Genomic DNA, 15,341 nt, shown 5'->3' with positions numbered 1-15,341 from the left:
AAGATCTGTGTTAGTCCTTTGGGAAAGCCTGTGTATCTGTGAGAAAGATAAAGAGAGAAATATTATCTTATAAACAAAAGCTTTGTGTCAGCTGGTCTGTTGCAACTCTGTGCTTATCTCTGGGGATGCCTGAAATTGTGTTGACCCTTGATCAAATGTGAGTGAAATGGAGTAATGATTAATATAATCCTGGGCTGGAGTCTGAGACTTTTACTAACTTGTCAGCATTGTTTATAGAAAATGTACATATTGATGGCTTGGACCTGGTTGATATAGTCTCTTGCTCTTTTCTATTGAATTGACCATGTAGCCTTGTTTTGGGCACACAAGACCCTCAATTGGATGGGATGAGACGATGGTTCCCATGAGACCAAGGTATCTCTGAGCTATCTTGGGAAAGGGTCCTGGGAAAGGATCCTGGGAGTTATGTTCTGGGAAGAATCTGTCATTTCTGATCTTCATCTATTTATTCTTGATTCTTTACCTTCTTAAATTAGCAAAACCACTTGAAGTACATTTGCTACAGCTCTGATAGAGCTAAATCACAGGACAAAATTCATAATGCATATTTCATGATTATCATCAGTTATACTGTAACTTAAAATTGTGGTTACTTAAGAATTTTTACAGTGAGGACCAGAGGCACTGTGATATTAAAAGCCATTGACTCTTGTTTTTGCAATGGTTCACCAGATTTAGGTCTTTTACAAGAATTATTTATATATATATATAAGGCTGGTGGTTCAAACCCACCAACCACTCCTCGGAAGGAAGATGGGGCAATCTATTTCCGTAGTGATACTGCCTCGGAAACCCAAGGAGGGGTCACTAGGAGTCGGGTCCGACTCGACGGTACATAACAACAACAACAACATTTAGATATAAGGCAGGCTGGTGCTAACACTTCTGTGACTTGTTTGTCATGTAACAAATAAGTTTGTTAGCTGTGTGTCAGTGCATGCTTAGTGCTACCTGAGTTGAGCTTAATTTCTGTGAGGATGAGACAAAGGTGTCCCTACCAAGGAGCAATATTCAAAATGTTAACAAAGGTGTCTATATTACAGAAGGTGATGATACCAAAAGATAGCACTTAGAAGACCATGGAGGTGCTGATGCTGAAACTGATCCAGTCCAGGGACAATGAGCATGGCTGGGATAAGAACCTTGTGGGAAGGATGTTGTTGTTGTTATGTGCTGACAAGTCGGACCCGACTCATAGCGACCCCTCCTTGGGTTTCCGAGGCAGTATTACTACGGAAGTAGAGTGCCCAATCTTCCTTCCGAGGTGGGGAGGATAGACACAGTGTAAATAGGAGGCTTCTCTGAGTGTTCCACACCCACCCATGTAACTGTCTTGCCCTTTACCTATGCCAGTGAAGAGTTTCCTTACAGTTATAAATCTGAGAATTTTTCTAGAAAGGAGAAAACTTGTCAAAGACCCCTGAGGATAATGTAAATCAGGCCAGATACAAACAGCAGTGCAAACAAGATGGCACTGTGAGGATCAGAGATGAGGTGAGGTATCAGCTCTCCCCCATCACCTCAGCATCACCCAGACTGATGCCTATACCAATTGTCCACATCTATGACTTTTCTCTATATACTCATCATTATTCATACAAGTTCATTTTTACTGGGTTAAGTCAATATCATTTTAGTTATCAGTTAGAATTGACTTGATGGGAGTGAGTTTTTTTTTTGTTTGTTTGTTTTTTTAAGGGAAAATATGCATATGGCCCAATTTGCCAAAAAATTTTAAAAAATAAAATGTACTATGATATGGAAGACCATAGAGAGTGGTCTCAGGCCTAAGGCCTGCCACATACAATGCTGTGGGTTTGAGCCTGCCAGAGAGCCAGGCTGTCTCTCTCTGGGAGCTCTGGTAGCATAGTGCCTAAGGCACCTGACTGCTAACCAGAAGCCTGGCGGTTCAAACCTACCAGCCACTCCTCGGAAGGAGGATGGGGCAATCTACTTCCATAGTAATACTGCCTTGGCAACTCAAGGAGGGGTTGCTATAAGTCAGGGCTGACTGGACCGCACATAACAACAACAACAACAATGATATGGAATAATCATCTGGAAATAGATATTAAAAAGACCCAAACAAGTAGAAAAATAGGCAGAGGATATGAGAAGACAATTTACAGAAAAATATGTGAATTTTTAAGCACCTGGCTACTATCAAAAAGGTTGGCGATTCAAATTCACCCAGTGGCTCCATGGGAGAAAGGCCTGCTCCCATGAAGATTACAGTCTAGAAAACCATATGGGACAGTTCTACTCTGTCATATGGGGTCACTATGAGTTGAAATAGACTTGATGAGTTATGTTAACAATGACAAACATAATAAAAGGTACTTAACCTTACTCAGAAAGATAAATGCAAAATAAAACTACAATGAGATATCACTTTTCATGGATCAAATTGGTAAAAATTGAAAAGTTTTTTGACATGTTCAGTGCTGAGTCATGGGGAAACACCCCTTTTAAATATTATTATTGTGCTGTGGAAGGCAATTGATGTATGTGTGTGTGTAAGTTATTACTGTAGATATCTCTTGAATCCCCAATCTGATGTGCAGAAATTTTCTCTCCAGAAATATTTTCACGAATGTGAAATGAATGGCATTTGCATTGAAACTTTTTTCAGAATATTGGAAACAACTAAAATATTGCTCTGTAAGGGAGTTCTCATGAAATGATATCCAAAATATTTTAAGTGGTGAAAAATTGGTATATAAAGCATAATAGCATATACAGCATAGAAAAGATGAGACATAAGTATGCCATTTCAGGTATGCAGCATTTTCATAAAGAAACAATGGAAGGACATATAATAATAAATAATAGTTATCTGTGAACTAAATACAAATATAAGGGCAGATTAGGAACAAGGGTAGGAGTAAGGATTTTTATGCCATTTTCTTTACATAGTTTTTAAAATATTGACCCTTGTTAATACATTAGTAATTCAAGTTCTAAATGAAAATTCTCTTAAAGAAAATGCAAATCAAATTTTAGTCTCAGTTAAATGGGGGCTGTCTATTCACGTGTAAAACCCAAACAATGAAAACAACTTAGCTATCCCCTGGTCTGAGATGTTCATTGTACAGCAGAGAAAACCAAGGCCTCAACTTCGTGTGAATTAATGCAGAAACACCCAGAGAGCAATAGGAGTCCATGTTTTTTGTCTTCTCAGCAAGGGACACTCTGCCATCTGGTTCCACCTTGTCTTTCATTCATACTAAAGCCTCCTCTTCTCAGTCTTGGCCTCCAAAGGTGGGGAATACAATCAGCCTCAAGTCAGAGACAAGTCACTCCGATAGCCAGCCTCTGGATGTCTATCTCTCAACCCTGACTTCCTCCTTTTCTGGGCTTCCTGTCCCCTCATTCTCTGGCTTGGGATTCTTATTTCATTTCCTGTTTCAGGCCCTTTTTCTCCTTTGAGAAAAACCATAGCCACTCCTTCCTTGGGCTTTCTGACCTCACTGCTTCTAGCCTGCTTGCATCCTGACCCTGCTTACTCCTCAGACTCTGACCACTAGGAGGCCAGCTCTCAGCTGGTCAATTAGCACCTTTTCTCTAAAGCAGTCAAATTAATATGAGAAAGCTACTTTTTGAGTGCAAAGGGTAAGAGTGAATTGTTACTAACTGGCTACAGTATTCTAATGCACTCTTTGCCACTTCTGTGGCATGAACCTAGCAAGAATTGAAACCTTCTTCCAAACCAACAAGGACATTCATTCATTTTGTGAAAATTCAGAGAACTGTAAACACACCTATACTTATATCTTTATATATATAATATTTGAATACAATGTTAAAAATGTATCTATCAATTTATGTATGCTTCCTATTTGGTACATTATGGTCTATTTATAAAATATGCTTACTTTCAGTATATCTTGTTTATGTTTCTCTGTTATAGGCAACTCAAAGACAGACTTTGTTTTGTTAACCCTTGATTGCTTATGTTGCCAGGAGAGTGGCTTGTTTGGCAGATATTCATTGGATGGTGTGATGGTGAAGACTGTGTGTCAACTTGGCTGGGCTGTTGACAATGGTTTGGCGGTTATGATGTAGTAATCCCCCATGATGAAATCTGATTAAATGCAATCACCTCCGTGATGAGATCTGTTATGAGCAGTCATTCAGTTGAAATGGAGTTTCCTCAGGGGTGGGGCCAGCATCCAATATATATGGATGCTCTGGCAAAGCTCTCTACTTTTTCTCAATCTGGATCCTGCATCTGGCTCATCATCCTATGCCCTCCACTTCTTCGGACTTGAGCCAGTGGCCTGCCATATTGCCTGCCAATCTTGGGATTCATTAGCCTCTACAGCCAGCAACTTGCCATCTTAACTGCTGATCTTGGAATTGTCAGCTTCCACAGCCCATGAGCAAGCATTTGCCGTTTGACCTGCTGATCTTGGATTTGCCAGCCCCTGCAGGTACGTGAGTCAGGAGAAGCCTCCAGCTTAGCATCTGACCCATAGACTTGGGACTTGCCAACCTCTACAAACACATGAGCCATTTTGTTGAGCTAAATCTCTCTCTCTTTATATACATACATACATACATACATATGGTTGTTGTTGTTGTTGTTATGTGCCATCGAGTCAGCTCCAACTCATAGAGACCCCTCCTTGGGTCTGCATTAATTCACACGAAGCTGAGGCCTTGGTTTTCTCTGCTGTACAGTGAACATCTCGGACCAGGGGATAGCTAAGTTGTTTTCATTGTTTGGGTTTTACACATGAATAGATAGCCCCCATTTAACTGAGAGTAAAATTTGATTTGCATTTTCTTTAAGAGAATTTTCATTTAGAACTTGAATTACTAATGTATTAACAAGGGTCAATATTTTAAAAACTATGTAAAGAAAATGGCATAAAAATCCTTACTCCTACCCTTGTTCCTAATCTGCCCTTATATTTGTATTTAGTTCACAGATAACTATTATTCAGAGAAGTGACTGGTGGGTTTGAACCACTAGCCTTCTGGTTAGCAGTCAAGTGCCTTAGCCAGTATGCTACCAGAGCTCCTATACATACATTCATACATATATATATATGTATGTATGTATAAATATATAAGCTTCATTAGTTTTGCTTCTCTAAAGCATCCAGCCTAAGACAGATGGATATAACATTTTGTATCTATCCCTTAAAAGTTTATATTCTGTTACTACCAAGCTGACCTACAAACACACCACTTTGCTTCAATAAGCAGTAATTCACCATGAGCTCAATCAGAATTCAAGTTAACCCAGTTTCATTATGTACATTAGGGTTCTTGGGCTCAAACCCCTGACTCTACGATTATGGGAGACAGGAGATTAGATATTAAAACATTCAAGAAAATAACTGAACAAGCTTTCTCTATACTTTCATCCCTGAGGTTAACTTGAAGTACAGAGCAGTTGAATGCTGGTGTATACATCATCAATGTATCAGAAAGCCAGAATTCACAGAAACAAGAGACTAAAATGGCCCAAAGTGATAGGGATTTGATCATAGCCTTGATGGGAAGAGACCCAGTAAGAGCAATCCTGGAAGAAAGCACATATCAATATCCACTCCTTCAGAAACAGGAATTCTCTCCACTGCACTCTTCACATCAAAGAGTGATGATCACACCCAGGCAGACACAGCATGGGAAATAGCAGGAAAGTCCCTCAATGAACCTGTATGGCCAGTGCACATACAGTGTATGTCTTCTCACCAGTGCCGATAAAGGGATGATCCGTAGGGTCATCATAAACAAGAGAAAACCAGAGAAGACAACACGTACAACCAATTCCACCTGGAAAAGAGGATCCAGTGAGCACCACACTGGTGTCCTTCTTTCATTTTTATGTTTCTTCAGGCTGCTTCCTGTGCTTGACTGGCCATAATTCTCTAACCCTCCCTGCAACACCTTTGCATGGCCTTATCAGAGGTAGAGTATTTCCCCACCTTTTGAATGTGACCTTGACCATGTAACTTGCTTTTGCCAATGGCATGGGCAGCTGCAAACCTAGCCCTTAAGAAACAATGCATGTTTTGTGCATATTCTTGGATCTTAGCCATTGTCATGGACATACAGTGCCCCAGTTAAACTATTAACCAAGGCAAATGAGAGACAGCAGGAGCAGAGACCTCCAGACATCCCATAGAACTATGAGAATAAAGGATTGTTGTTTTAAATCACTACACATTAGGAAAATTTTAAATGTACCATTATTGACACTACAGTTAATTATTACAAATTCTTAGAGTTGTTTTCCTCACATGCTTGAAAATGCCCTTTTGTTCAAGGACCAGTCAGCAGCCTTCCTTTTACTTATACTACTTCAAATTTTCTCTTGTCATTAAATTGTTCCATTATCTATCTTTTATTACCCTCAGAGCACCTCATGTTGTTTTTGTTGTTGTTGTTATGTGCCGTTGTGTCGGACCTGACTCATAGTGACTCCTCCTTGGGTTTCTGAGGCAGTATCACTACGGAAATAGATTGCCCCATCTTCCTTCTGAGGAATGGCTGGTGGGTTTGAACTGCCAGCCTTCTGGTTAGCAGTCAAGTGTCTTAGGCACTATGCTACCAGAGCACCTCATAGTTTGAAAAACCCACTGCCATCAGGTCAATTCCCACTCATAGTGACCCCCACTGGGTTTCTGAGGCAGTAAATCTTTATGGAAGTAGATTGCCCTGTCTTGCTTCCATACCTCATAGTTAGCACCATATAATTATGTGCAACTGATTACCCAGACATTTTATAGATATGAACTGAAATTAATCCTCAACCAGAAGTTTCCTCTAATATACACATTATTATAGTATTGGAAAACTCTGCATTATCAGGATTAAGTGGACATATGGCTTAACTTAAAAATTCCTTATTATAAAATGTCAAGGAAAGGTTTATGTAAGGAAGGAAATTTACTTTGTTGGGGTAGGAGGGACAGGGAGGGAAAATTTCTGGTGAGTTAAGAATCATATGTTGATTTGGATGAAGGGAAAGGCCACACAACGAAAGTATGCGATCAGTACAATGATAACAGGGAAAAAGAGGACACAGAAACATGCACAAAAGAAGTAGATAACAAGGCAAATACCATTACATGCAGAATACTGCATTACCATGGCAGTAGACACTAGTCTATGGGTAAATGCATAGACAGGTGAGAAGATCAGGTGTGGGTAGGCCAACAGGAATGTACCCACAACCAAGGATAGATTTGGTTGAAGATGTTCTTACATATGTATTTGTGCTATAAAAATATCCACACACATTACAGAAGTAACAGAGGACAAGGTGGGAGTCACGTCTCAGTGATAACCAAACACCTTGAGGGAGAGAATCACCAGGCCTACAGGCTTGGGACCATTGTCTCAGGGCATATCAAGCTCAATTGGCACAACATAGTACATGTCCTGGTTACCTAGTACTGCTCTAACAAGAATATACCACTAATGGGATGGCTTGAACAAACGGGAGTTTATTCTTACAGTTTGGAGGCTTTAAGTCTAAGTTCAAAGTGTCAGGCTCTAGGGGCTGTGTGAAAGCCCCTCGACCTTGGGCTTCAGCTCTGCCTCTTGCTCCCAGCCCACTGAAGCTAGAGGCATCTCTTCACTCAGGCAGCTACTGGCTGCTGAGGCTGACAAGCCCAAGGTCAACAAATAAAATGGCACAGTCTCGATGTCACCACATCACACTGCAGGGCATTAATTTAAGTCCATTGAAAGTTCCCAGGTGAGCAGAGCATGATAGGCTGCTGAACAATGACACAGCTACATGCAGAGTTCAAGCATGCCATAAGTTAGAGACCATTCCCAAAGTTGTTTCTTATATATGAGAAGCAAACCACATACCCAAAGCAGCTACTCAGCTGCTTGTCGTAGATTGACTACATTTATGGCAAGTGGCGATGGAGAAGCTCAATATTTTCAGCCAAAGTAAGGCCAGGAGCTGATTGTGGAACAGACCATCAACTGCTCATATGCAAGTTCAAGTTGAAGTTGAAGACAATTAAGACAAGTCCACAGGAGCCAAAATATGACTTTGATAATATCCCTCCTGAATTTAGAGACAATTTAAAGAATAGATTTGATGTATTGAAAAACAATGACTGAAAACCAGAGGAACTGTGGGATTACATCAAGAACATCATCTATGAAGAAAGCAAGAGGTCATTAAAAAGACAGCAAAGGAAGAAAACACCAAAGTGATGTCAGAAGAGGCTCTGAAACTTGCCCTTGAATGGAGAGTAGATTAAGCAAATGGGAGAAATGACAAGATAAAAGAGCTAAACAGGAGATTTCAAGGAGCAGCTCTAGAAGACAAAGTTAATTATTATAATGAAATGTGCAAAGACAAGGAGTTGGAAAACCAAAAGGGAAGAACACACTCAGCATTTCTCAAGCAGAAAAAACTGAGGAAAAAATTTAAGCCTTGAATTGCAATATTGAAAGATTCTATGGGCAATGTATTGAATGATGCAGGAAACATTAAAAAGAAGTTGGAAGGAATTCACAGTCACTGTACCGAAAAGAATTGGTCAATGTTCATCCATTTCAGGAGGTGGCATATATGATCAATAATCAATGGTACTGAGGGAAGAAGTCAAAGTTGCACTGAAGGAAGTGGTGAAAAACAAGTCTCCAGGAATTGACGGGATACCCACTGAGATGTCTTAACAAATGGATGCCGCGCTAGAGGCACTCACTTAGCTATGCCAAGAGATTTGGAAGACAACAATCTGGCCAACTGACTGGAATGGATCCATATTTGTACAAACTCCAGAGAAAAGCAATCCCCCAGAATGTGGAAATTATCAAACAGTATCATTAATATCACACACAAGTAAAATCTTACTGAAGATAATTCAAAAACGGTTGTAGCAATATATTGACAAAGAACTTCCAGAAATGCAGGCTGGATTCAGAAGAGAATGTGGAATAAGGAGTATCATTGCTGATGTCAGATGAATCTTGGCTCAAAGCAAAGAATACCAGAAAGATGTTTACTTGTGTTTTATTGACTGTGAAAAAGCATTCAATTGTGTAGATCATAACAAATTGTGGATAACATTGAGAGGAATGGGAATTGCAGAACACTTAATTGTGTTTATGAGAAACTTGTACATAGACCAGGAGGCTGTAGTTCGAACAGAACAAGGGGACACTGCATGGTTTAAAATCAAGAGGGAGTGTGTCAGGGTTGTATCCTTTCACCATACTTATTCAATCTGTATACTGAGGAAATAATCAGAGAGGCTGGACTATATGAAGAAAAACATGACATCAGGATTGGAAGAAGACTGATTAGCAACCTCCATCATGCAGATGATACATCTTTGCTCACTGAAAGTGAAGATGACTTGAAACACTTACTGATGAAGATTGAAGACTACAGTCTGCAGTATGGATTACACCTCAATATAAAGAAAACAAAAATCCTCACAAGACCAGTAAGCAGCATCACAACAAATGGAGAAAAGATTGAAGTTGTCAAAGACTTCATGTTATTTGGTTCTACAATCAACATCAATGGAAGCAGCAGTCAAGATATCAAATGTCATATAGCATTGGGCAAATCTGCTGGGAAGGACCTCTTTCAAGTTCTGAAGAGCAAAGATATTTCCTTGAAGACTAAAGTGTGCTTGACACAGGCCATGGTATTTTCAATCACTTCATATACATGTGAGAGCTGGACAATGAAAAAGGAAGACTGAAGAAAAGTTGGTGCTTTTGAGTTGTGGTGTTGGCAAAGAATGCTGAAAGTACCATGGACTGCTAAAAGAACTAATGAATCTATCATGGAAGAGGTGCAGCCAGAATGCTCCTTGGAAGTGAGAATGCCCAGACTTTGTCTGACCTACTTTGGTCATGTTGTAAGAAGGGACCATTCCCTGGAGAAGGATATCATGCTTGGTAAAGTGGAGGGACAATGAAAAAGGGGAAGGCCCTCAACAAGATGGATTGACACAGTGGCTGCAACGATGAACTCAGGAATAGCAGAGATCTTGGGGTTGGCACAGGACTGGGCAGTGTTTTGTTCTGCTGTACATGAGGTCACTATGAGTTGGAGATCATGCGACAGCCCTTAGCAACAAGAGCTAGGAAGTAGGGAAGGGATGGAAAGGAAGAATGAAGGGAAGGAACTGGCACGGGGAGGAAGTGGGAAGAATGTTGTTGATGGAATTGCCAGCGAGTCAATTCCAACTCATGGCAACCTCCTTTGGGTTCCAAGGTGGCAAATCTTTATGGAAGTAGATCGCCCAGTCTTCCTTCCCAGGAATGGCTGGTGGGTTTGAACTGCCAACCTTTTGGTTAGCAGTCAAATGCCTTAGGAACTATGCCACCAGAGCTCCTTGGGGAATGCAGTGTCACAAAACAGAATGTGCATGGATTGTTGAATGGAAAATCAATTTGCTCTGTAAACTTTCACTCAAATCACAATTTAAAAACAAAAGCCTTAAGTATTCTCAGTTTGATTTGCTGTTGTTGTTCACACAGTCATTCGCAAACATCACTGAATAGCCACCACACCCAGATATTTTAGTAATTTTCAAATATATGACTATAAAGACACAACTTTGCTGTTACAGAATTTAAAATCAAGTGTGGAGGAATGGATATGAAAATTAGCAATGTTAAGCACAGAGTTTGGAGGATTTTAATATTGTCAACAATATCTAGTGAATTCCTGGTATGTATGGGATGTTAACTGTTTCTCAGAACTATAAGCACAGTAATCCTCTCTCAGTGCTTGGATATTACTTCTCACCTGCCATTTTGAAGTTTCTGTGGCACAGCCTTGAAGGTAGATGCACCAGTTGGGCCAGTGCACACATGATGTATGTATCTCGCCAGTGCTGATATAGGGATAATGGATGGGATCACCATAAATGAGAGGGAACCAGAGAAAACAAAGGCATAGCCAATTCCACATAAGAAAACATCCAGTGGGCACTGCTTTGGAGTTCCTTCATTTTGACTCCGAGATGACTCATGTGATTGACAAAATGGTTTCCCCAGTCCTGCATCTCCACACTGGATAGCTCTATCAGAGATGGAGGGTACTTTTCCCATCTTGACTTTGGCAATAATTACCCACCTTGCTTTTGCCAGTGTTGTGGGGTAGTTTTAAGCCTAGGCCTTAGGAAGTAGTATATGTTTTGTGCATCCTCTTGCATTTAGCCATTGTTTTGAGCAGAATGTGCTCCAGTTAGGCCTATGGTTCAAGACAAATGAGTGACATAGGGAGCACAGAAGCCTAGTCATCCCATAGAATAATGAGAATAAATGATTGCTGTTTTAAACCACTGAATATTGGGAAATTTTGAAATATAACATTATTTGAGGCTATAGGTCATAATTAAAAGTTCTTAGTGTGTTTGTCTTATGTGCTTAAAAATGTCCTCACTCTTCAAGGACCGATCATCATCCCTTCTTCTAGTTTTGCTTCCCCAAAATTTCTTTCATCATTAAATCTTCCCCTATCTATCTTATACCTTTCTGAAAGCACCTATCGGTTAATGGCTCATTATTAGTGCAACAGATTACCCTTTAGACATGAATTGAAATTAATCCTCAACAAAGAAATATCCTCTAATATACATGCTATTGGGAGCTCTGGTAGCGTAGTGCCTAAGGCTCTTGACTGCTGACCAGAATGCTGGTGGTTCAAACCCATCAGCCACTCCTCGGAAGGAAGATGGGGCAATGTACTTCCGTAGTGATACTGCCTCGGAAACCCAAGGAGGGGTCACTATGAGTTGGGTCCTACTCAATGGCACATAACAACAGCAACAACAACAATACATGCTATTATAGTGTTAGGGAATTCAAGATTATCAGGAATGAGTGGAGGAAGATCTTAAAAGTTCTTTTCCAGGATCTTAAGAAAGCCTTAAGGGCTCTCGGTCTCATTTGCTAGTTTGATGTTCATGTATTTATTAAAAAATGTCACCGAACAGCACCATCTACTAGGCATTTTGTTGATTTTGAGAATTATAAGGCTACAAAGACAAAATTTTTCCATCAAGGAATTAAAATTAAGTGTGGAGGAGTAGATCTAAAAATTATCAGTGTTACACATTGAGTTTGGAGGATTTTAATATTCAGTCAACAGATGTCTAGTGAATTTCTAATATGGATATGGTGGCTTACTGCTTCTCAAAGCCATAAGCACAGTAAGCCTCTCTCAGTGCTTGAATGTTATACCTCAGCTGCCCTTTTGAAAGCCCTGCAGCAGAGTAGTTGAAGATAGATTTACTAAATAATCATCTTAACACATTTTTTTTTTTTCTGGCAAATATATTGGCCTGATGTTACAGAAACTCTGAATCTAAGAGAACTATTCTCTAAGGAAAACATTAGTGGGAGTTACTCTGAAGAGTTAAGTGATTTGCAGATGAGATTTCAAACAAAGTATTTCAAAATCAAACAAACACAAACATTAGCTGAGATTAGCTGGGCAGATTCCCACCAGGGATAAAGGTAAAATTGTGAAGTAGTAGAATGTTGCCTCAGGAACACTCCCTGTGTGTTTGGTACCTTTCTGCAGTATCTCTCAGAGCATTATGTTCACTGATTAGCTTCATATGGCGTTGCTATACCCTGAAGCCTCTGCTGGATTATTTTACACTCCTGAAATCAGGACTGTATCTCCAAATAAAATAAAATGCCCCCAATTTTATAATCATTGTTATATTTAGAGCAATTTGAAAGAAAGTGTGTGATTTAAAGTAAAATCCCCTTAAGATAACATTTTCAACACGTTGTAAAATAAATCACTCCGGAGTCTTATAGCTTCAATGTAGAACAGGAAGGAATGTTACTGTTCCCTTAAAATCACAAGGCTTATTCTGGCTTCACACTCAGACTACTCAATCTTCAGTGTCATTTTGGAAGGCAGCAAGACTCACCACGTAATTAGTTTTGAACATTATCAACTTGGGATATATAAACATCTGTAGTGATACCGCCTTGGAAACCCAAGGAGGAGTCGCTATGTGTTGGATCCGACTCCAAGGCAGTGGTTGTGTTGCACTGGTTGCAACTTTCATTAAAAAATAAAATAAAATAAAATCATGCCCAGCATTCTCTGTCAACAAATAAATCTCTAAAATTTGAAAAGCACAACTCACCAAAGATATATAAGATATAAGTTCATCCTTTGCTCTGGCAGAGGAAACTACCACAGCACACACAATGAAGGACCCCAGCAGTGTCCCTGAGCAAAAGATGAAAACATGTTCCGGATCAGAGAGTAAAGCTTGCAATTCTTTGTTTTCTACTGATTTGACCCCTTCAACAAAGCTGAGTTACATAGTGCTTAAAGAGAGGGGCTTTACTCCAGACTACCTAAGTTCAAACCCTGTGTGTTCAGTAGCTGTGTTATCTTAGTCAAGTTATTTATCTATTTTTTTTCTCAAATCTATATGAATGAAATGGGAATATATATATAATCTGAGTCATAAGATTATTCTAAGATTAAAATGTGCAACCAACACACACACACACAAACTCACTACCATCGGGTTGATGCCAATTCGCTGTGACCTCCATTGGGTTTCTAGGTGGTAAATCTTTACAGAAGTAGATTGCCTCACCTTTCTTTTGCAGAGTGGCTGGTGGGTTTAAACTGCCAACCTTCTAGTTAGCCATCAAATACCGTAGGCATTGCGTCACCAGAGTTCCTTAAAGGTTTGGCACAGTAAGTATTCAGTTATGACCAAGAATGAAATTATATGATAGTGGTCTAGAGCAAGACCTATGGAAACAAAGTAGTTAGGGTTCAAAGTCTTAATTCTGTTGATATTCCATTGCAGAGTTGCCAAAGGGCCAAGGAGGCCACATCTTCTGACCTCCTCTAACCTCACAAAAGGAAGACAGAATCACCATCAGTAGCTCAAGGCCTATTCCTCTGAGCCCAGACATGCTTCCTCCCTCCAGCCCATTCACCAACCCTGACACCAACCTTTCCTCCCGCAGCACCACCACCTCTCTGCTGGGTTCGATAATCCACTGCAGTGGACACGCAGAAGTCACAGATTATGGGGTTTATTAGGGAAGCAACAGGCTACAATTCAAGTTCAGGAACACACTCAGTTTCTCTCAGGCCACCGTCTCTCAGCTGACAGTCTCTCAGTCTCTCAGTCTCCCAGCAGTGCATGTCTCTTGGTGTCTCCTTCAGCAATGCATGCCTCTCATGTCTCTCTCTCAGCAATGGCTGTCTCTCACATCTTTCTCTCAGCAATACATATCTCTCATGTCTCTCAGACAGCAGTGAGAGACTCCTTCTGCCTCTAGAAGGTCTCCTTTTGAGCCTGGCAGAGTGACCAAACTAACCAATCCCAACATTAGAATTCTACACACCTGAGAGAGAGCAAACTTCCCAGAAAATTACTTTGTGCTGCTCCCAACAGAAATACTCCAGGTGGATAATTTTAACAATCACGTGCTACTCAGTTGCTCAAGGCAAATTCCACAAAGGAGTTTACAAAGATTGATGGCTGGAAAAGTCACACTACATAATTTACTACACTGCAAGAATACACTTGGGCAATGAGTATAAGGTGAGAATTAGGGTATCAATCACCTGAGGTAGCAATGCAATGAGCTGACTCCTTTCCAGTGGAGGAGCCCATATGACCCTAATTGAATACTGACCTGTTGTTGCCATATCCTGAGTAAAAAAGTTTCAATTTTGATTGTCTGTGTTCAATATGGAACCTATATTCCATTCACACAAGAAACATTTGGGTACCTGAGCTATACCTAGGACAATTCAAATTACAATGAGCAAGGCCACTCCAGTCTCAGCTGGCAGTGGAATTAAGAGGATCAGGGTTGAAGATAGGAACAAGCCAGCACCAACCATGTGCTTGACTTCAAATATTTCAGTCACATAGTCAATAGGGATTGGAGTTAAGAAACAGCCACAGTTGATGGAGCTGAGGATTATTTCCTGGATTTTAGGACTCCAGTCATATGCAGGGTCCGAAAGGACAAAGATGATCTCACTGTTTGTCTTTGGTTAGCAAGCAGACAACCTTTATTGTGAGGACTGAGAGACAAAAAATCATGGGCAGTTCTCCTTCCTTCATCTCTCTCCAATTTCTCCAATCTACCAATTTCATCAATAAACCTGAATATATACCAAACACACTCTTTCTCCTTACCATGACAACATTTACTACCAATTAAAGTAGAAGACAGCCTGCGAAGAAAGAAAACAGATGAAAAAGGTAGCACTACATGGAAGGTAACAAAAAGAATCTGGAAAAAAGAGAGAAAGACATAAATTTGTGAAACTTATTTGTGGTAATATTCATCATTGTAGGAAT

General features: G+C 40.1%; 1 pseudogene; it reads right to left on the bottom strand.

Annotated features, from left to right (window-relative positions):
• Positions 1-5,304: 5,304 nt before the first annotated feature.
• Positions 5,305-15,341, bottom strand: part of LOC122150843 — a 29,258-nt pseudogene continuing 19,221 nt past the window's right edge.

This window comes from Orycteropus afer, unplaced genomic scaffold, assembly GCF_000298275.1.
Source record: "Orycteropus afer afer isolate SDZICR_OR568_19922 unplaced genomic scaffold, OryAfe1.0 scaffold00255, whole genome shotgun sequence".
In the NCBI taxonomy this organism is placed as follows: Eukaryota; Metazoa; Chordata; class Mammalia; order Tubulidentata; family Orycteropodidae; genus Orycteropus; species Orycteropus afer.
Note: the sequence above shows the minus strand (reverse complement) of the source record. Positions and strands in the feature narration are given on the sequence as shown.